Consider the following 22709-nt stretch of genomic DNA (forward strand, 5'->3'; position numbering starts at 1 on the left):
ATAAATTATAAATCGATAGTTAGGAAGGAGAAGAGAAACCTCTATTTGATAATGAAATCCGTTTTTGATTGACCGACAACGAAACAACATACATTTTCAATGGACGTGTTCACATAACGCCCTGTTCGTGTGGATGAGTGTTTGACTTGCATATTTAGGATGTAATAATATTTGCCCGATCCTCGGTCCGATCCGATTCAGCCACCTATATGCATGGGACTGCGTAGCTGTTTTTTTTTAACCAAATGTAGTTTATTTAAATATTGAGGTTATCACTAATACCTGTAAAATTGCAGTTCTAGTAGTCGGGGATTTATGTAGAAGGAAGTGAATAAAATATTATATACGTATAAGTCAAGATACTAGACTAGACTAGAATGCGATCCGATGCTTGTAGAAGAAACTATTTAGCTTGGACCGATTGTATATCCAACGAATTGCTCTGAACCTAATTTTCCCAGCAACACTGTGCAGCAGGCTGCAGTTGCCAGTTTTCTCACGCTGTGAGGAATAATTGTGCAGAGAATTACTTTTAAACACTCTTAGAACTACTCCGAGGGCACTGTAAACGAAAAGTTTGCGGGAGCGAGAAAATTAGACAGTTTCCTTTTTTTTTTTTTTTTCTTATAACCACCCTATTCGGTATAGGTATTCTAGTTCGTAGAAAGAACGTTGAGTTCAACCTCGGGTGCATATATTTTACAAATAATCTAATAACCATCTATTGTATAAACTAAACGTACTAAAAATTAACATTTTCAGAATACTTAAGAGGAGCGTTACGCATAATAAAAAAAATGACGAACAGGGGAGTAAAGTGTTTGGCCGATAACGTTAATATGTCTGTAGAAAAAATTACAGCTGCTCCTTTAGTGAGATGGCTACAGGTAAAATACGTTTATTTTCAAAATCCAATTATTTTTAATCTTAAATTTTCAGCCCGACTTGGACAAAACCGCAAGGCAAGTAGTTCAAATGGCCAATATCAGCGGTGAATCACCCTCCGCACATTGGTTGTGTGGCGGAGCTTTTTCACGAAGGGGAATATTTTGTTGATTTCCAAGGTAACATAATAGAATGTGGACAATCGTCGAGCAGAGCGATTGACGTATCTGTTAAAATATTTACCGTTTTCAAACTCCCTGTTCCAGATTTATTAAAAAAATTTCATGAAATTTTATCGTTTTATTTATACAAAACATTGCCTGCATCAAGCAGTACAACTATGTTCTATATTCAATGAATATGCTGAATGATTATTTGTAACTGTAAATAATAAATCCTTGTAACAGAAACAACCAACTTGTCAACAGAAATAAAAATAATACAAATTATATTTATTTATTTACTTTATTTATGTCTTGAGAAACAAGTTCCTTTTTCAACACAAAAAAAAAATAGCAAATACCCAAAATTGAGTAAAATTTACCCAAATTTGATTATAGAATACTTGAGTAGTTTTTACCCACTGTCATTAATTGATTTACCTACCCAAAATTGAGTAAAGTGGCATGAATCCAAATTTGAGTTCCCACACTAAACTAGCGATATGAGTGGAAAGAGCTCAAATTTTCTAATTGTGTACAGTTATAGGGATACCATCTGGTTGAAATTAGAAATCAGGACACCTTTATTTTCGGTACAAATTTGAGCTAAGCTGTTCTTCGAAGCACATAGGAGTAAATCAATTAAAAACCTGATCAAAAGTCAGAAAAGCAAAAGTTTATTCACCATGTTCTGCATAGTCTCATTTGAAAGTGTGATGCCTACTGAATCTTTTGACAGCTCATGATCATCCAGAAGTATTGTTAACCTTTGTTACAGCTGATTGAAATCGATCAAATTTTAGCTTTTTGTTGTTGCATTCGATGCTTCCGTACCGTTCACATTTTTTTCAAAACAATCAAGTGCAACGTAGTGATTTATCATCAAACCAATTATGGAGATTGTCAAAGAAGGTTAGTTTAATAAATCTGTAAATTTAGAAAACTTATAAATAGTCTCAATATTTCCAGGAAACATTCTAATAAACACAAACATTCTGAAGTGAGATTTTTTTTATGTCATATTATATGAAGTAAGTTAAGTATCAATGAGTTTCAATGTAAACAGTCAATTGCAAATCAAAGCCTGTATATTTCTGGTCAAACTGGTGGTTTTAGATCATCCGAACCAATCGGAACTCACGAGTTACATCATTGTGAAAATCATCGAAAAATTTCAACTTTTCAGCTTCCGGCAGTATTGTTGCCTCAGTTTCAAGAACATACCTCTGTCATGTAATGGATGGGTGTTCTGAGACATTCTCAACAGGTTACTATTGAATTCCGATCCTTTGATTACGAGCTCTAGGCCAAAATCCAAGAAAAACGGTCAAGCTTTTTCGCCCGAAGCAATGCAAATGTTGGGAGTGAAATGTTCGTACACGGACAATGGTAATAATACTAGTGACTCTTCAGATTCTTCTTAGTGCTCAGATTGATTAATAAACAAAACAGTGTAAGCCCCGAACCTCACTGATCTAAAAAAAATAGTTATGTTTCATTCATAAAGCCTTAGTCATTTATTGTAGAAAAGAAACTACTATTGAATCCGAATTACATAATCAAAAAAGTAATAAATCATGAAATTTTCAGTCACAACTATTTATTATACTACATTTTTGATCCATGATACGTTTCCAGTACAAAAACCCATAAAAATAATTTTGATCAGGTTTGATGTTCTAAGTGCTCCACTGTGCAAAGTTTAAAATAATATACCACCTTAAATGTGATTTGCACTTCAAAAACACCAAAATACTTCTTTACTTGTTCAACATACTTCTCAAACGATCTAATATTATTAAGCAGTTTTGAATGTATAGGCAGATGTTCAGCACATGTAAACTTTTTCAAATTAAACTTTCCGTTTAGGTGGGACTGACTGGAAAGTCGATAAAAAAAATGTATTTTTTTTCTGGATGTTTAGGGTGAAATGAAATGATCGGGTATTTTGGATATTGATTAAGGTATGTTTGGAGATGTATTTTGTGTGTCGTGTGTGCAAGTATAGTTAGTACATATTATGCTATTGACAGCGTTTTTCGCGAAACCATGTTTTTTAACTTATGGTGAGTTTTTCTCAGCATCTACTGAGCCTATCTGGCTGAATTTTTTTTCCAGTATGTAAAAATGGATTATCTTACTTGTTACATAGCCGTTTTACAATATTTATTTTTTTTCAATGTTTTATGTTTTTTTGAAGTGATTTTGCCTTTCTCCTAGAAAGGTATAGCAATCACTGGAAAAACCAAAGGTATAAAAGTGGTTCCAATGGCCGAATGTCATATACCATTCGACCCCTTTCGACGAACTGAGCATTTTCTGTATGTATGTATGTATGTGTGTATTTGTGTGTGTGTGCAACTTTTTTTTCTCACTCACTTTTCTCAGAGATGGCTGGACCGATTTTCATAAAATTAATTGCAAATGAAAGGTCTAGTTGCGTCATAGGTTGCTATTGAATTTCATCGTAATCGGATTTTTAGTTTAGAGGTTATGTATCAAAATGTAAAAATCACGAAACATCAATATCTCAGAAACCACAAAACCGATTTCAATAAAACTGGTTTCAAATGATTGGGCTGTCTCCAGAACTCTTAACTTTTGAATTTCGTTATGATTGAACATATGGTTCAAAAGTTATGCAAAGAAAAGTTATCCTGAGGTTGTTTAAACTCACTCATTTTATTCAGAGATGGCAGAACCGATTTTCACAAAATTAGTGTCAAATGAAAGGTCTAGTTGCCCCATAGGTTGCTATTGAATTTCATTGCAATCGGATTGTAACTGTGTCCGTTGTTCATAAAAATGTGAAATCACATAATGAAAGAAAACATATTGACTTTCTTCTAACGATCACTGGCTAATAAAAAGGTAGAAAAATGATCCAAATGGCCGAATGTCATATACTACTCGACTCAGTTCGACGAATCAAGCATTTTCTGCATATATGCATGTATAGGTGTATATGTTTGTGTGTGGGTGTGTACGTGTGTATGTGCACCTTTTTTTCTCAGAGATGGTCCGACCGATTCTTTCTATCTTGGTGTCAAATGAAGGGTCTATTTGCCGCTTAGGTTGCTATTGAATTTCATTGTAATCAAACTTTTAGTTTTGGCGCTGCGTCAGAATGTGAAAAACGCTTTTATATCTCAGAAGCTATGAACATAGTTGAATTCAAATAAATGGGCTTTTAAACCCTTAAACAGTGAATTTCATAATGTTTAAACATTTGGTTTGAAAGTTATAGAAAGAAACGTAACCCGTAGACTGTTTAAAACTATAGCTACGATCAAAATATGTGGCCTCAACATCATTTAAATTTGATATTGTACTATTTCAATGTTTGCGGCCTTGCTCGGGATTGAAGTTGAAATTAAAAGTCATTTCTATCATTTCACTTTTTGTCTTTCTCCTAGAAAGGTATAGCAATCACTGCAAAAACTAAAGGTATAAAAGTGCTCAAAAGGCCCGAATGTCATATACCACTCGACTCAGTTCGACGAGTTGAGCATTTTCTGCATGTGTGTGTATGTGTGTGTGTAACGCTCTCCCAATCTCACTCGATTTTCTCAGAGATGGCTGACTGATTTTAATGAAATTAATTGCAAATGAAAGGTCTAGTTGCTCTATAAGATTTTATTGTAATCTGATTTGTAGTTTAGAGGATATGTATCAAAAAGTAAAAATCACGAAACATCAATATCTCAGAAACTACACAACCGATTTGAACAAAATTGGTTTCAAATGAACGGGCTACCTAAAAAACCCTCAACTTTTGAATTTTATAAAGATTGAACATGCGGTTCAGAAGTTATGGAAAGAAACGTGTTCTGGAGACTATTTAATCTCACTCATGTTTCTCAGAGATGGCTGGACCGATTTTAATAAAATCAGTGTCATATGGAAGGTCTTGTTGCCCCATAAGACCCTAATATTTTTTTTTGCAAACGGATTATTTCTTTGCCTGTTATGTTTAAAGATCTGAAATCCAGCTATGAAAAGAAACATATTCCGAAAACTACTTGGACTCACTCACTTTTCTCAGAGATGGTTCACCCGATTTTCACAGAATTAGTATCAAATGAAAGGTCTAGCTGCCTCATAACACCCTATTAAATTTTGCTGTAATTTGCTGTATTACACGACTTATTATAACATAACTAGTATCATACAAACGAGTCATCTCTCAAACTTACAAATAACAAACTTCATAACAATTTGATAAACTGTTCAAAAGTTTTAGAAAGAAACGAAAATCAAAGACTATTCAACACTATACCTGCTTTGATCAATATATATGGCCTCAACATGATTTAAATGTGGTATCGTACTATCTGAACGTTCCTGGTATCGCTCGTGATTAAATTGTTCGAAATTTAGAGTTATTTCTTATATTTCTCTATTTCTTAAACACTAACATTACGTCAAATTCCATATTTTATACTTTAATTACAACATTAATATTTAAGAACCCAAAGAGTGAATATACCCGTTTATTGGATTTAAGCATTCATGTAAACCTATTTTTACAAATAATAAGTATGAATGAGAAAGGCTGAGTCTGACCGCTAGGTGGATTAATTTAGGTTTTTTTATGAAAAAAGCTAATTTTTGCCTTTCTCCTAGAAAGGTATAGCAATCACTGGAAAAACCAAAGGTATAAAAGTGGTCCCAATGGCCGAATGTCATATACCACTCGACCTCTTTCGACGAACTGAGCATTTTCTGTATGTATGTATGAATGTGTGTATGTGTGTATGTGTATGTGTGTGTGTGTGTGTGTGTGTGTGTGTGTGTATGTGCAACTTTTTTTTTCTCACTCACTTTTCTCAGAGATGGCTGGACCGATTTTCATAAAATTAATTGCAAATGAAAGGTCTAGTTGCGCCATAGGTTGCTATTGAATTTCATTGTAATCGGATTGTATGCATGTATAGATGCATATGTTTGTGTGTGGGTGTGTACGTGTGTATGTGCACCTTTTTTTCGCACTCACTTTTCTCAGAGATGGTCTGACTGATTCTTCTATCTTGGTGTCAAATGAAGGGTCTATTTGCTGCTTATGTTGCTATTGAATTTCATTGTAATCAAACTTTTAGTTTTGGCGCTGCGCCAGAATGTGAAAATCGATTTTATATCTCAGAAGCTATGAACATAGTTGAGTTCAAATTAATGAGCTTTTGAACACTTAAACAATGAATTTCATAGTGTTTGAACATGTGTTTGAAAGTTATAGAAGGAAACGTAACCCGCAGACTGTTTAAAACTATAGCTACGATCAAAATATGTGGCCTCAACATCATTTAAATTTGATATTGTATTATTTCAATGTTTGCGGCCTTGTTCGGGATTGAAGTTGAAATTGAAAGTCATTTCTATCATTTCACTTTTTTTTAAAGTCATTTCAATCATTTCACTTTTTCAAAAGGGCCAAATGTCGTATATCACTCAACTCAGTTCGACGAGCTGAGCATTTTCTGTATGTGTGTGTGTAACGCTCTCCCAATCTCACTCGATTTTCTCAAAAATGGCTGAACCGATTTCAATGTAAATAATTGCAAATGAAAGGTCTAGTTGCCACATAAGACCCTATTGAATTTTATTGTAATCTGATTTCTAGTTTAGAGGTTATGTATCAAAATGTAAAAATCACGAAACATCAATATCTCAGAAACTACACAACCGATTTGAACAAAATTGATTTTAAATAAACGGGCTACCTAAAAAACTCTTAACTTTCGATTTTTATGAAGATTGAACATGTGGTTCAAAAGTTATGGAAAGAAACGTGTTCTGGAGACTATTTAATCTCACTCATGTTTCTCAGAGATGGTTGGACCGATTCTCATAAAATCAGTGTCATATGGAAGGTCTTATTGCCCCATAAGTCCCTATTGATTTCTTCTGTAAACGGATTATAAATCTATTTTACAAATAATAAGTTTGAATGAGAAAGGCTGAGTCTGACCGCTAGGTGGATTAATTTAGGTTTTTACTAAAATGGCCGCCATTTTGTCAATTTTTTTAAATTTCAAAAACGGCTATGTACAAAGTTAGATAATCCATTTATACATACTGAAAAAAATTCAGCCAAATCGGTTCAGTACTTGCTGAGAAAAACCTACCTCCAATTTAGGGGGGGCATTCACGTTCCCAGCTGCCAACAACTTAATACACTATATGTGCAACCACGACGCACAGTGGGGCAAATTGATCCGTTGGCGCGACAAAACCTCATAACTCCTTAACCATTGTTTCCACAGTGTTCATATCTTCGGCAATGTTGTTCATCATAAAAACATCTTATTGAAAAATGTATTCAGGTAGCTTTAATTTTTTTCTACAGATAGCGCTGACATCTATCTTCTGAATAAATGGTTCTAGCCATTTCGTTTCTTCGGGAAAGTTGTTTATATCATCAATTGACATAAAGTTGTCGAACATATTACAACTGTAGGACTAACCGTTAACGAGATAAAATTATTTTCATTATTCATAAACCCAAAATGTCAGTAATGAATTTTAACTGGGACTTAAGTACATATGTTACAATTTCAGATATATTCGAACTTTCGAGTCATCATGAAATGAATTAGTGACAGTTTGTAGTTGACTTTGTATAGTTTTAGTCAACCTATGATGTGTCATCATGTTTGAAAATAAATATAAAATTTAATTTCAATGTTGTCGTCTGTGACAAAATATTTTAAATAGGAACATTGTTCACTTGAAGATTAGTTGGCCATGTTCCCTTTCTAAGAGCTCCTCTTGTTTAATTTTATACCATTTAACATGAGTACTAAACGCTTACTTTTGTTTAAAACACTGTTCACCAAATAACAAACTGTTTCCAAGTACTAATAGTTATTACCGAGGGGTCTTAATACTACTGGACGTCAGTTTCGAAAGACCCCCGAACACAATCACGGTTGTGTTGCATACACCGGCATTCAGCAAAGCCTATTGTAGGAAAAACATCGATACGGACACTGCTGATTGACGATTTTTTACATGAATTGACATGAAAACAATCGTTGCGAAAACTTGAATTACTCAGTAAGTCGCAACTAGTAGCAGCTGATTTTTGGTTTAGTACTAGCCAATACCATGTATTTTAGTACAATAATAGTGTCATAGCAGAACAACGTAGAACTTTATGTTTTTCATATTGCCGAAAATGAGGAAAAATTTCAAAAAAAACTTGTTCTACACACTAGGATCATATGAGTTAGCTAATTAATTTCTATGTATTTGTATGCCCTATTGGAAAATATCTGTGAAAATTTTTTCTTCCATTTCACAAGCCTTGTAAATCCTCACTTTCACGATATTATAGCACATTTTCTAAATTATTTTTCAAAGTGAATTATCATGATTTCCAGTCGATAACATGTCTACTGCAAGCAGAAAATAAAATGAGGCATGAAATTCTTGATTCTGTACAACATTTTGCAGAGCTCTCACGAAGACCCAGAAAAATATCCGATAGAGCTTTGTGGAAAGCAAATGAGTGGCTTCATTGGTTATTGCATTTTAGTTTAGTTTGCTTGTTTGACACATTGCCCTCAGCCTTTTTTGAACACTATTTACTATTAGTGGATAGTATAAGAGAACTTTTACAGAACAACTTAAGTGATGCAAAATTCATGATTTGCGGTAAGCGTCTTGAAAAATTTGTAATGAATTTTGAATCATTGTACGGCATTGAATACATGACATATAATGTGCATTTGTTAACACATTTAGTTGATTGTTGTAGAGATTATGGTCCCTTATGGTCAGTTTCATTATTTCCATTCGAGAGCATGAATGGAATATTCAAAACATGCGTCAAAGGTCCTAAAGAACCGTTAATTCAAATTGCTAACAGATGTGTTTTACAATCAAAAGTAAATAATCCTCACAACGAAAAGTTACGTGGCAAAATAGTTGATTATGTGCATCAGATTAATCACGCTCAAATTATTGACACGAAATACACTCCCGACAATTATGTTCTCGATAGTTCAATCATTAATGAATATAGTACAAATATGATTTTTTCTATTCTATCCCGATTAAAAAACGCAGGCTTTATTTTCAAACCTGAACTGAGCATAAACTCGACCAAAGAGATACATAAGAGGCAAAAACATAATGATTGTTACTTTAGTGTTATCGAAAGAGACACTTGTACATTTGGTAAAATCAGACACATCCTGTCAGATGAACAAGGAATTTATTTTTTATATACATCGTTATTAACAGAATTTATTAAGAGTCGCTTCTGGAAAGCACAAATTGTTGAGGAGGAGGAGTTGATGCTAATTAAAGTGAACGAATCGATTTCTAAATTAATCTTAATTACGTATAACAATGAATGAACTTAAGTAAAATATTTTATAAGCCGCAGGTGGATTAACATCTTGCTGTTTACAGTACTAATAAATATATTATATTTCAATTATAAATAATTATATAGATTCTATTTTCATCATATCCTAACTATTTTCTTTGTCTTGTTTTCATATCACGTTTACATTCTTCGATCACAGAATGTTAGCTCTCATTCTGCTTCACCTGCCTCGTACCCCTACGTTCTCGTAGCTTACCACCTTCACATCGTTCAATTCAAGTTATTCGTTTTGCTCGTACGACTGGCAGATTCATACTGATTCTACTTTGAAAAATTAACATTATTGCGAACGTCAGTCTCAAATTTCACTCATTCACCGTTGACGACCTCCTTGAAGTGTGGAGTTTAGTAAGCATCATACTCACACTCCATACAATTCCTCCATGCCACTCTTTCAATTGTTATGCATACTCTGCTTTCGGTTTAGGGAGCTTTTGAAGCCTTGCATCTACTGAATACAATCGGGTTTTCAACCTGTTCCAAAAAATTTTATCTGCTTACATCAATTAGCTCCCGATCTTCCTTTGCGTTTGACTTCAAGAAAATTGGTGTTGCTCCTGTTTCTGTCGTCATTTTGAGTTGAAAGAGTTGAAAAGGGCTGCCCCGCTCTGATATATTTATTTGTTAACCTTATCATTGATGAAACCGCGAGTTATACATGTTTGGGCTGTTACTTCGATTTATTACGTAGTATGGCTACTTAGTCCTCTGGAGCAATCAGTGCAATGAAAGATGATTATCTTTATATCACGCATAGTATTTCGAGATTACAATTTGTGCATTATAAAATAAAAATATAACTAACATTGTGAACAAACTTTCTGTCCTATGCATCAAAAGGAATTCCATTTGAAACATTCGTGGCTCCGTTTGTGAACAAAAAACGAAGGCGAATATTTTTTGCTTTTGTTTGTACACATTCAGTGACAGTTCTTTACGGGGTTTCGCGTAATTGCGAAGCGGCTACAAAACATAATTATTTTCCAACCTTCGTTGTTCCAAAGTGGTTCCAGAGACCATATCGGAAAGTGTTTTATTAACGTAAGAATCATTAAGGCAAGTGCGATTTGAAACTGTGCCACAAATAGTAACCGTTGAAGGTGTGGTGGACAAATTGTGCTCACTATCCTATTTGGGAATACTGAATATAACATCGTAGCTCAATAGTTTAACTCATTCAGTTTAGTACAGTTAAAACTGATGAAAGATATTATCACGAACAGTTACCATACCTCATTAAGTACATTTAAAATCCTTCCCGATTCAGCAATGGTTTTTGATTATGCGGGATGGGCATCCCGCATAAACAAATACCATACACGAATTGTTTCCCGTATAGTATCTTAACCATTTATAAAAAAGTCACATAACCATTTACATACCATTTCAGCTTTAGTTTTGACCATCTAGTTAATAGTAAACTGAGAAATAACCGACTTCAACTTCGTTCTGCTCGGAGATACTGGAAAGAAAAACATATTGTATAAATACTAAAGCCGGAAGATTTGTGACCAATTTGATTACCTCCCATTATAGTTTGACCAAAACCCGCGACTACAGCTTTTGCTGGAAGATGTCGAAAACTGATACTTACATTCATTGAGCAGAATGATGAAGAATATTTTGCGAATGAGAACACTAAATCCAATTTCTATCAAGAACATGAGGTACGAGACGTAAATGTAACAGAGCTTAGTTATAGCGGTCACTAATTATCGTTATTTTTCATTTGTAGACTATTCGCTCCATCCTTGCCAATGAACCAAAATTTCATAAAACACTTACTCGTCAACTCGATTACAAAATCGTTCCAAATACTAAGGACTTGCTTCATATGAATCGGATTCTTACAAAATACTTTTTTGAAAAACAAATCTTACAAGAAAAAAGGTATGTATATAAATAGTTTAACCGTTTGTTTATATTATCACTAAAGCCTGTATCACTCTTTGACCGAGCGTCAAATATTAATATATATTAATAATATTATTAATAAATCATTCAAAGTTCATCAATTGTCACAATATTTGCTGAGACAATTAGTAATTTTTGCCCTTGACCCATTGTCAGCCATGACAACGGCAAATAAAAAATACAAGTAATCTGATGTTTATTCATGTTGTAATTATTGTTTCATTTATTCTCTATTAGATACCAATCAGTGCAACAAAAACAGAAATTGTCTGAACAGATCATAGAAGCTTTCCCACACCTGGATCAAACACGAGTATGCACACAGGCACCAAGAGAGGTATAAAACAAACATTCATAGAATACCTATATCTTAGGCAATAACTTGTAAAGCGGACCATGTTATTAACCCTTTATAAGGCAGTGGCAACTATATTGCCACCAATAAAATACATTTTTTTCGCTGCACTAAGAATATTGTTTTTAAATTTGGCTTAACCAAAAACTTCTGAAGGTGTCTTAGAACACCTTAGTTTTTTCTAGGACTGATAGAAGTGTGCAATATTTATTTTGGCTTCATTTTTATGTAAACAAACCGTGATTTTAGAACGTTTTTAGGAAATTTCCTCTTTTGGTGAAAATCCAACAAACTGGTAAGTTTTTCACCAGAAACTTTCTATTTAGGACCTACTGTGTTAGATTATGCAGTTCTTTTGTTAAAATACATGGTGTATATGACGACAAATTTCAAATTTCTTCCTAATTTTTTTTGCAGAATACCACCTGCATAATTCTTTATTTTGATTTTTTCCATGCAAGATAAATAAAGTCCTACTGTTACATTCTAATTACTATAAAGTTTCATTTTTTATTATAACAAAAAAGGAAGCTTACAATGCAGCTGCAAAAAAATTGTTTCCATCGTTTTGGGGGTTAACGGGCAGTGGCAAGTATGTTGCCACCAATGTTTGTACGGTTAACGGGCAGTGGCAACTATATTGCCACCAACATTGTGCGGTTAACGGGCAGTGGCAACTATATTGCCACCAATGTTTTTGGGGTTACCGGGCAGTGGCAACTATATTGCCACCATTTTTTTCTATTGATTCAATAGTAAATTGTTGAACAAAGGTACAGATGTATTGTTCCTCCTGTGAGGAATACGTTTTACTTAAGTTTATGTCAATTCCTTGTGTTACGGACGTTAGCCGTACGCTCCACACAGGAGAGTAAGTTCTGGATCACCCCTAGCTGTAACGGCGAAACAGCATAGATGTCAGCGAGAGGAACGTCAGACGGCAACAACGTGGTTTAGAACTGTCACATGCAGCATAAACCGACCGATCTTTTCTTAAGTGCCAATAGCCATTGCAGCACGTTGAAACCCTTTATAATAAAACTTTTTTGATTAGTAAATTTGGTAAAATCCCTTATTAGTATATAAGTTATTGAATTAAAACTATGGTGTTGTTTTTATACTATGGTATTGGTTAGTGAGAAGATATTAGTATAATTCATGCAATGAATAAGATCCTACATTATAAGTACGGCTGATTCATAAGTACGTGAAAGTAGATCTGACTAGCTACAAAAGACACCACGAACATCACAATTTAAATAAATTTGTTTCGGATAAAAAGGGAAGAAAAATACGAAAATGTGAGACAGTAAAATACGTTTAAGGAACCGAAAAATTGTAACTAACAAAAATAATACATTACAGCTTTGAAGCTGCTAGTAAGCTGCTATCAAGACGTCTTTCCTCTTCCCATACCGAACATTCTTCAAAGATTTTCTGGTGACGAGTCGAAATGGATCGACAGTACGGATGTACGAAGTGCAAGCGGCCGGATACAGCTGATAACCTAGTCGGATGCGATACCTGTGCAGCCTGGGTGCACTATGGATGTGCGGGCGTAACGGATTCCATCGCTGACGTCGACCGTAGTTGGAAATGCGACCAGTGCCTACAAGAGGAGTCCGTATACCGGCCTCAATCGTCGATCGGTCGTTCAACATCAAGTATGCGGTCGGCCCGAATCGAGCTGAACCTGGAGCTGATAGAAGAGCAGAAGGCCCTGCAAATGCGAAGGGTTCTGGAGGAAGAAGCAGCGCAAGCTGCCACCAGGATAAAACTAGCTGAGGTAGAGTAAAAATTCTTGAGGAATAAGTATGAGCTTTTACTGGCGGAAGTGGAAAGTTCGGAGGACGGAACAAGTAGGAGATCGAGACTGAGCAGTCGAACTAGTCGGAAGAAGGTAGAATCGTGGCTGGGCCACCAGGAAGTCGGCACAGCGCCACAAGCGAATGTAGTGCCATCCAGTAGCATCGCGGCAACGATCGATTCATCGGCAATAGTTCAACAGTCTTCAATTCCTGTTCCAGTCTCCTGTTACCCGACCACATCCAGTGTTGCTATTGTGGTAGGTCGGGGGCCAGAATCCACCTCAACTCCGACCTCGGTGGACGGTTCCAAAAGCGTCAAATGCTCCGCTGCAGCAGTCATTCCTCCGGTTCCAATTGTGGTGCCAGCGAGTGATGAATTTGTTTCGCATACCGCAATTACACTCGAAGTTTCCAAAAAACCTCCGGTAAGTCCATCGTTCACTCGTTGTTTTGCTTTCGTCTCGATTAGACGCAAATTGCTTATCTCCGTTTAGGTTCGCAAAATAACAATACACGAGTTATCGTACGGGTGTTTTTTTGTCGATTAGTTCTTGTGTTGCGCGATAACAATAGCCTGTTGTATATCGGCAGAAACATCTGCACACTGGTAGGGGCAGGCTACCCCGCCAGTGATTCGATACGCAGCTGATATATCAGCAAGAATAATTCTCCCGCACCGCTGTTACCCCGCTAGCAGCACGGACCACCATACGATCGAGCGAGTGGAAGTCAACTACAAGTGGCATCTACAAGGTCGCGTGTAAGATACGGCCACTGTGTCACAACACGAAGCTGGATCGTCATTGTTTGTTCTGCGGAGACACTCGATTAATCCAACTATCAGCCGTGAGGTCGTGACTTAGACGTTCGGTGAAGTTTTACCTTTAGAATTTTTACTATAATTATCAATATTATTACTATGTTATAATATTATTATTAATATTATTATTGATATTATTATTATTGTTATTATTATTATTACTACTACAATTATTATTATTATTATTATTATTATTACTTTTGTTATTAGTATTAGTATTACTGTCTTTTTTTTTATTTGATCCATTGTAGATTGAAAAATTGTTTTTAAAATTAAATATCAACTGCTTGAACCACCCCCCCCCCATATTCGAATATTTATCGTTTGTGAGCGGTAGAGCGTAACGCTCCCGCAAAATGGACGACATGCAGGTGCAACTTTTCCTGGATGTGGAAACAAACGGGGAAGAAATTGAAATTTCTCCCATCAGCTCACCCCTACCTTCCCCTGTGCCCTCCCCTTTGCCAAGTCCTGTACCAAGAGTACCGGAAGTACGGGTAAAAGCTTACCCAGATGCCGCTGGCGGTCCCTACGTTGTTTTTTTCCGGCCCATAAAGAAGCCATTGAATATTATTCAAATTGGCAAAGACCTGGCAAAACATTTTTCGGACGTAACCGAGATTACGAAGGTGAGGCCGAACAAACTGCGAGTTGGCGTGAGTAGCTTGAAGCAAGCAAACGAAATTGCTGGCTACGAGCTCTTCACGAGAGAGTATCACGTGTACATCCCTGCCAAGGATGTAGAAATCGACGGTGTGGTTACCGAGGGGAATCTCACTGTCGATGACATTTTGCGTCATGGAGTTGGCTGTTTTAAAAACCCCTTGATGCAAAGTGTAAAGATACTGGATTGCAAGCAATTGCATTCAGTATCCATCGAAGAAGGGAAGAAGAAATTCCTCCCTTCGGATTTCTTCCGAGTAACATTCGCCGGATCCGCGCTGCCGAACTACGTCCGCTTGGACAGGGTTCGTCTACCTGTACGCCTGTTCGTACCGCGGGTCATGCATTGCCAAAACTGTAAGCAGTTAGGTCACACAGCCACCTACTGCTGCAACAAGGCACGCTGTAGCAAGTGCGGAGGCAATCATGCTGAGAACGCTTGCAGTGGGGATACTGAAAAGTGTCTTTATTGCGAGGGAACTCGGCATGACCTTCCGGCATGTCCCGGGTACAAACAGCGCGAGGAAAAAATTAAGCGTTCCCTTAAGGAACGATCAAAGCGCTCTTTTGCAGAAATGCTTAAGAGGGCTGAGCCACCCTTGACAGGAAACATCTTTTCTTTCTTGCCAACTGATGAAGGTACATCTGACGATCCCGTCGAAGGGTGTTCCTATGCCTTGCCAGAGGGATCTAGGAAGAGGAGAATGCTCAACTCTCCTAATCTTTCTCGCAAAGGTCGTAAGATAACCCCTAGCGGAATGACCAATAAGACAACACAAAAAGGAAGCGGTGAAGAAAAACCGAAGCAAGTACCCCCCGGTTTTAATTTCAAATCAAACCAGGAGTACCCACCGCTTCCTGGGGCACCAAAAACCCCTCGTGCACCCATTTCTCGATCAGAAGATAAAAAAGAAACAGGGTTCATAAAATTTTCTGATATTGTGGACTGGATATTTAAAACATTCAACATACCAGATCCCCTACAAAATATTCTTCTTGCCCTTCTTCCTACAGTGAAAACTTTTTTGAAGCAACTAGCAGCAACTTGGCCCCTCATTTCAGCTATTATATCTTTCGATGACTAATACGGCGAAAGAGGTTAGGAATTTTATCACTGTATTACAGTGGAATTGCAGAAGTATCATCCCCAAATTCGATTTATTTTCTCATTTGATGAATACATACAATTGTGACGCATTCGCGCTCTGTGAAACCTTTCTCAATTCGAACGATCAACTCAATTTCCACGATTTTAACATTATTCGTCGAGATCGAGACTCACACGGTGGAGGGGTACTTTTAGGGATCAAAAAGTGCTATTCTTTTTTCAGAATCGACCTCCCCTCGATCTCGAATATTGAAGTTGTTGCCATTCAAACGAATTTGAATGGAAAAGACCTTTGCCTTGTTTCGTTATATATTCCCCCATCCGCGCGGATTGAACAGAAGCAACTCCTTGATATAGCAGAATTGCTTCCCGCACCTTTTATGATTTTGGGAGATTTTAACTCTCACTGTTCGCTATGGGGGTCGCTGTACGACGACAACCGATCTTCTTTAATTTGTAACTTGATCGACGGCTTCAATATGACACTTTTGAATACTGGGGAAGCGACACGTGTACCTAATCCTCCAGCACGTGAAAGCGTGCTTGACCTATCCCTCTGCTCGACATCACTAGCGTTAGATTGCCAGTGGAAAGTAATCAACGACCCCCACGGTAGTGATCATCTTCCAATCGTTATATCAATTGCTAATGGTTCAACTCCCCCGAACCCAATCAAAATTTCCTACGACCTTACACGTAATATTGACGCTTCCAGCGTTATGAGTCTATTATAGCGGAATCTATCGAGACTCACGAGGAACTTCCTCCGGATGAAGAATACGCGTTCTTAGCTGGCTTGATAATCGACGCCGCGACTCAAGCTCAGACGAAACCGATACCCGGGGTAACGATTAGACAGCGCCCTCCCAACAAATGGTGGGACAAAGAGTGCTCTGAGCTGTACGCGCGAAGGTCCGCGGCGTATAAGGACTACCGGGAGTACGGCACTGTCAACCTGCTTCGAAAGTACGAGGCACTGGGCAGGCAGATGAAGAGCTTAGTAAAGGCGAAAATACGCGGGTACTGGCGGCGGTTCGTAAACGCGTTGTCGAGGGAAACAGCGATGAGCACTCTTTGGGATACCGCCAGGCGCATGCGGACCGTGACGTTTCGAATGAGAGTGAGGAGTATTCAGATCGCTGGATACTCGATTTTGCCAAAAAGGTCTGTCCGGACTCTGTACCGGAACAGAAAACCTTTCGCGACGCGTTTATAGTAACTACGGAAGAGCCTCCATTTTCGATGTTGGAATTTTCAATGGCTCTACTGTCGTGCAACAATAAGGCTCCAGGGTTAGATAGAATAAAATTCAACCTGTTGAAGAATCTACCCGACTCTGCAAAAAGCCGCTTGTTGAATTTGTTCAACAAGTTTCTTGAGCTAAATATTGTTCCGCATGACTGGAGGGAGGTAAAAGTCATTGCTATTGGGAAACCCGGGAAACCTGCCTCTGATCACAATTCATATAGGCCGATTGCGATGCTCTCTTGCCTCCGGAAATTAATGGAGAAAATGATCCTCTTACGGTTAGACAAATGGGTCGAAACAAACGGTTTACTTTCAGATACTCAATTTGGCTTTCGCCGGGCAAAGGGACGAACGATTGCCTAGCGTTGCTTTCTACTGAAATTCAAGTCGCATTTGCTCGGAAAGAGCAAATGGCTTCTGCGTTCTTGGATATTAAGGGGGCTTTTGACTCTGTCTCTGTCGAAGTTTTAAGCGCGGAACTTCATTCGCAGGGACTTTCACCAAATTTGAATAACTTTTTGCTCAACTTGTTGTCAGAAAAGCATATGTGTTTCTCACATGGCGATTCGACAACTTCCCGAATTAGTTACATGGGCCTTCCCCAGGGCTCATGTTTAAGTCCTCTCTTATATAATTTTTACGTCAATGACATCGATGAATGTCTTGCAAATTCATGCACGCTAAGGCAACTTGCAGACGATAGCGTTGTATCCATTACTGGTAGCGAGGCTAGCGATCTGCAAGGACCATTGCAAGATACTTTAGACAATTTGTCTGAATGGGCTCTTAAGCTGGGTATCGAATTCTCTCCGGAGAAAACTGAGTTGGTCGTTTTTTCTAGGAAGCATAACCCAGCTCAGCTGCAGCTCGTACTAACGGGTAAAACGATCTCTCAGGTTTTAGTCGCTAAATATCTCGGGGTCTGGTTCGACTCTAAATGCACCTGGGCTTGTCATATTAGGTATCTGACACGAAAATGCCAACAGAGGATTAATTTTCTTCGTACGATTACCGGAACCTGGTGGGGAGCCCACCCAGGAGACCTTCTGAGGTTATACCAAACAACAATACTGTCAGTTCTTGAGTACGGTTGTTTCTGCTTTCGCTCCGCTGCGAACACGCATATTTTGAAACTAGAAAGAATACAATATCGTTGTTTGCGTATTGCCTTGGGTTGCATGCAGTCGACCCATACGATGAGTCTTGAAGTGTTAGCGGGTATTCTTCCGTTGAAACATCGTTTTTGGAATCTCTCTTACCGGTTGCTAATTCGATGCACAGTTATGAACCCATTAGTAATTGAAAATTTTGAGAGGTTGGTCGACCTTCAATCTCAATCCAGATTTATGACTTTATATTTTGACTATATGGCTCAAGATATTAATCCTTCTTCATACGATTCCTCCAATGTCGCACTTTTAGATACTTCTAATAATGCTATATTCTTCGACACCACCATGAAACAAGACATTTCTGGTATCCCGGATCAATTGCGACCCCAAGAGATCCCTAAGATTTTTTCCAATAAGTTTAAACATGTTAGTTATGATAAAAGGTTTTACACTGACGGATCTAATCTAGATGAGTCCACTGGCTTCGGTGTTTTCCACGAAAACTTTACCGCCTCCTACAAACTCGATGCTCCTGCTTCCGTGTACGTCGCAGAACTTGCTGCTATTCAGTACTCTCTTGGAATCATCGAAACCCTACTCATAGACCACTACTTCATCTTCACAGATAGTCTCAGGGCCATTGAGGCTCTGCGATCGATGAAGCCTGTGAAGCACACCCCGTATTTCCTGGGGAAAATTCGGCGGTTTTTAAGTGCTTTAACAGATAAAAATTACCGGGTTACCTTAGCGTGGGTCCCTTCTCATTGCTCGATTCCGGGTAATGAAAAGGCTGACTCTTTAGCTAAGGTAGGTGCTATTGATGGCGATATTTATGAAAGACCAATTGCTTATGATGAATTTTATAGCATTTTGCGTCAGAGAACACTCAACAGTTGGCAATCATCATGACACTCAGATGAACTGGGACGGTGGCTACATTCCATTTTTCCTAAGGTATCGACGAAAGCATGGTTCAAGGGGTTGGATGTAGGTCGGGACTTCATTCGCGTGATGTCCAGACTTATGTCCAATCACTACACGTTAAACACGCATCTCTTTCGTATAGGGCTTGTAGACAGTAATCACTGCGTTTGTGGCGATGGCTACCATGACATCGAGCATGTTGTTTGGTCGTGTGCCGAATTCTGTGATGTTAGGTCCGAGCTTATAGATTCCCTCCGGGCCCGAGGAAAACAACCGAACGTACCCGTTAGAGACATTCTGGGAAGCGGTGATCTCCAGTACATGACACAACTGTACTGTTATTTGAAAAAGACTGACATTAAAATTTAATATTCTTTTGTCTATTTGTCAGAATACCCGTATACGACGCTGGAGACACGAACACGAAGAGCCTAAATATATGTTTAAAAAACAAAAAAGAACACCAGTCGAAACACAAATAGATCGTATATCTTAATTAGTTTTAAGCAAGAATTGTATTTCCCTCCTCTCACCTTAAATCCCCACTAGCTCGTAGTCGGCCGCGAGAATAAATAAAAGGCCTCCCTCTTTTCCCTGCTAACGTAGAATTAATACGAATTGTACTTGGCTCAGTAAAACAGAAAATGTATCGTGCCGTGTCAAATAAACTAATTTTAAACCTAAGTCCATCGTTTTCGCTTAGGAGTAAGACTCGGATCGCGACGAGTTCAACCGCCCCAAACGATGCCAGAAGAGTTCCCCTACCGATTATCAATTTTCCGCCCGCATCGGATTGCAATCGCCCACCAGAGCAAAAAGTTAGCCAATATCCAGTTAAAGTTAGTAAAGCTTTAGGGTTTGGAAAAGAAGTAGCCACATTTTCATGTAGTGGAGGGCCAGTGATTCGGAGTAATCTTGTAAATGATAGTTTGCCGGTTATCTCCTCGATGAACTATGGACACGCAAGTAGGTCCAATCGCAATTCCACACTCCAAACTGCCACCTCGGTCCCAGTCAACAATGCACAATAAATAGCCTGTGGCAAAATTATCGCCAAAATAATGCCCCACTGCGAGTTGCTAATCACCCAACAATGTCGTTTTCCAACGATGATCAAGGTTGTCTTGGGGGAGGGTTTGCTGTGTATTCCCAGAATCCATTATCAGTACCGATGGGACTCACTCGATCAACGCTTAGCGCAAACTGTCAGCCAACGTGGATCAATAATGATATCATCAGTACAGGGTTCGATGGCAGGCAACCGGTTTTGCAAAAAGAGTTTGCCCCCAATGTGAGTGAATCGACATGTGTGAGCCATTCAGTGCCTCCTGTATCCAGCGTCGCCGCACCTTTCCTTGGGATTCCAACAGGCTTTTTCAGTTCGTTCAGTGACATTCCACCGATTGGAAAACAACCGCCCCAACAGCAACATCATCAACAACAGCAGGCCGCCGTATTGAATCGAAACGGGCCATCCAACGAACAGTTAGCAGCGAGACAGGTGATACCACGGGAACTACCGAACTTCGGAGGGAATCCTCAAGACTGGCCGCTATTCTACAGTTCCTTTTGCAACACAACCGAGGCGTGTGGCTACACCGATGCGGAAAACCTGGTAAGACTGCAGCGGTGTTTGAAGGGTAACGCGTTGGAAACGATGAAAAGCCGGTTGCTTATGCCGCAATCGGTGCCCTTCGTGATAGATACACTGCGTAGGTTATACGGCCGTCCGGAGATCCTGATACACTCTCTTCTTCAAAAGCTGCGATCGGTACCGACTCCCAAAATGGACAACTTGCAGTCTCAGATAAGCTTCGGTTTAGCGGTTCAGAATGTTGTGGATCATATGATGATCGCAAATCTCACAGATCATCTGTGGAATCCGACGCTGCTTTACGAGCTAGTAGAGAAACTGCCATCCCAGCTCAAGATGCAGTGGTCCTACTACAAAAGTAAATGCGTAAATGTCAACCTGGCGACGTTTAGTGCATTCATGTCCGAGCTGGTATTGATGGCTTCCAGTGGACACCCTGATTACAAACTCGAAAGCCGTGAAATCAAGTAGAGGGAAACCAAAATTATACATGCACGCGGGAGAACAGCAGAATTCATCTGATGTCAGCGAAAAACCCTCGACTTCAACGGAGCCGACGAAAAAGGTTTGTGTGTATTGTGGTAATGAACAGCACGAGATCGTAAACTGCAAGCGGTTCAAGGTACTCGATATTGACGGTAGATGGAAGGCAGTCAAACATAAAAATCTGTGCAGAAGCTGTCTTGTCCCTGGCCCTGTCGTACAAAAAAAGAGTGCGGCATTAACGGATGCAGAATATTCCATCACAATCTTTTGCATTCACCAAACAGTTCGGGGAAAGGTACAGCAAATGAGAGCACCGTCGTGCACCAAAACCTACACCGTTTAACATCGTTCTCTTTGTTTCGGTATCTGCCGGTTACTATTCATGGTAACGATAAACGCATCAACACGTTTGCGTTTTTAGACGACGGTTCGAATTCAACCCTGATGGATAGCAGCATTGCGAAAGCTCTTGACATCAAGGGACCAACCGATGGCTTCTGTTTGAGTTGGACAGGCAATATCTCGAGAGAGGAGAGAGAATCCCAGCGAGTCAGCGTGGTTATCTCCGGGGATGGCAAGAAGTTCAAGCTTAATAACGTGAGAACTGTGCAGCAGCTCCAGCTGCCAGCGCAGACGATTTGCTATAATGATCTGGCTCGTAAATATAGCATCTGAACGGTCTACCAGTCCAAAGCTACACGAATGCAACTCCGGGGATCATCATCGGTATAGAGCATATTCGGTTGCTAACCGCGTTGCGGACACGAGAAGGAAGCGATAACGAACCGGTGGCGACAAAAACGCGGTTAGGCTGGTGTATTTTCGGGAAAAACTCTGACGGTGAAAGCGTAGTGGAGCAGTTGAATCTTCATCAAGCTGACGATGTTGATAATCGTGAACTACACCAGTGGATGAAGCAGTTTTTCGCAGTCGAGGAGTCCAGTATAACGGTAAAACCGGAGGCAAAAAAAAAGACAAGCGAGCGCGGGAAATAATGGAAGCTACGATCCGGCGTGTCGAAGATGGCTTCGAAATGGGATTGTTGTGGAGGTATGACAACGTCTGCTTTCCAGATAGCTATCCGATGGCGCTACGCCGACTGCAGTCGCTGGAGAAACGGCTAAGTAAGGATCCTGTTCTCGAAGCAAGGGTGAGAGAGCAGATAATGCAGTACGAAGCCAAAGGATATGCCCACCGTATAACGCCAAGGGAACTCCAATCTACAGATTCGAGCAA

The 22709-nt window shown here is 38.8% G+C and overlaps 1 protein-coding gene across 8 annotated transcripts in view; it reads left to right on the forward strand.

Moving 5' to 3' along the window:
• The window catches only part of LOC129727094 (uncharacterized), a 358152-nt gene that overhangs the window by 323544 nt on the left and 11899 nt on the right, over positions 1–22709 (forward strand). For 6 of the 8 annotated variants that reach the window (XM_055684561.1, XM_055684558.1, XM_055684557.1 and 3 more), the window contains 5 exons: positions 763–887; positions 940–1064; positions 10978–11108; positions 11177–11331; positions 11593–11692. The gene's annotated coding sequence lies outside the window, so the exon portion shown is untranslated. Of the gene's footprint in view, positions 1–762; positions 888–939; positions 1065–1151; positions 1337–10977; positions 11109–11176; positions 11332–11592; positions 11693–19784; positions 20181–22709 lie in introns of those variants that run through there. The other 2 variants (XM_055684559.1, XM_055684560.1) reach the window with 2 other exon arrangements.

Source organism: Wyeomyia smithii, chromosome 3 (assembly GCF_029784165.1).
Source record: "Wyeomyia smithii strain HCP4-BCI-WySm-NY-G18 chromosome 3, ASM2978416v1, whole genome shotgun sequence".
Taxonomy (NCBI): Eukaryota; Metazoa; Arthropoda; class Insecta; order Diptera; family Culicidae; genus Wyeomyia; species Wyeomyia smithii.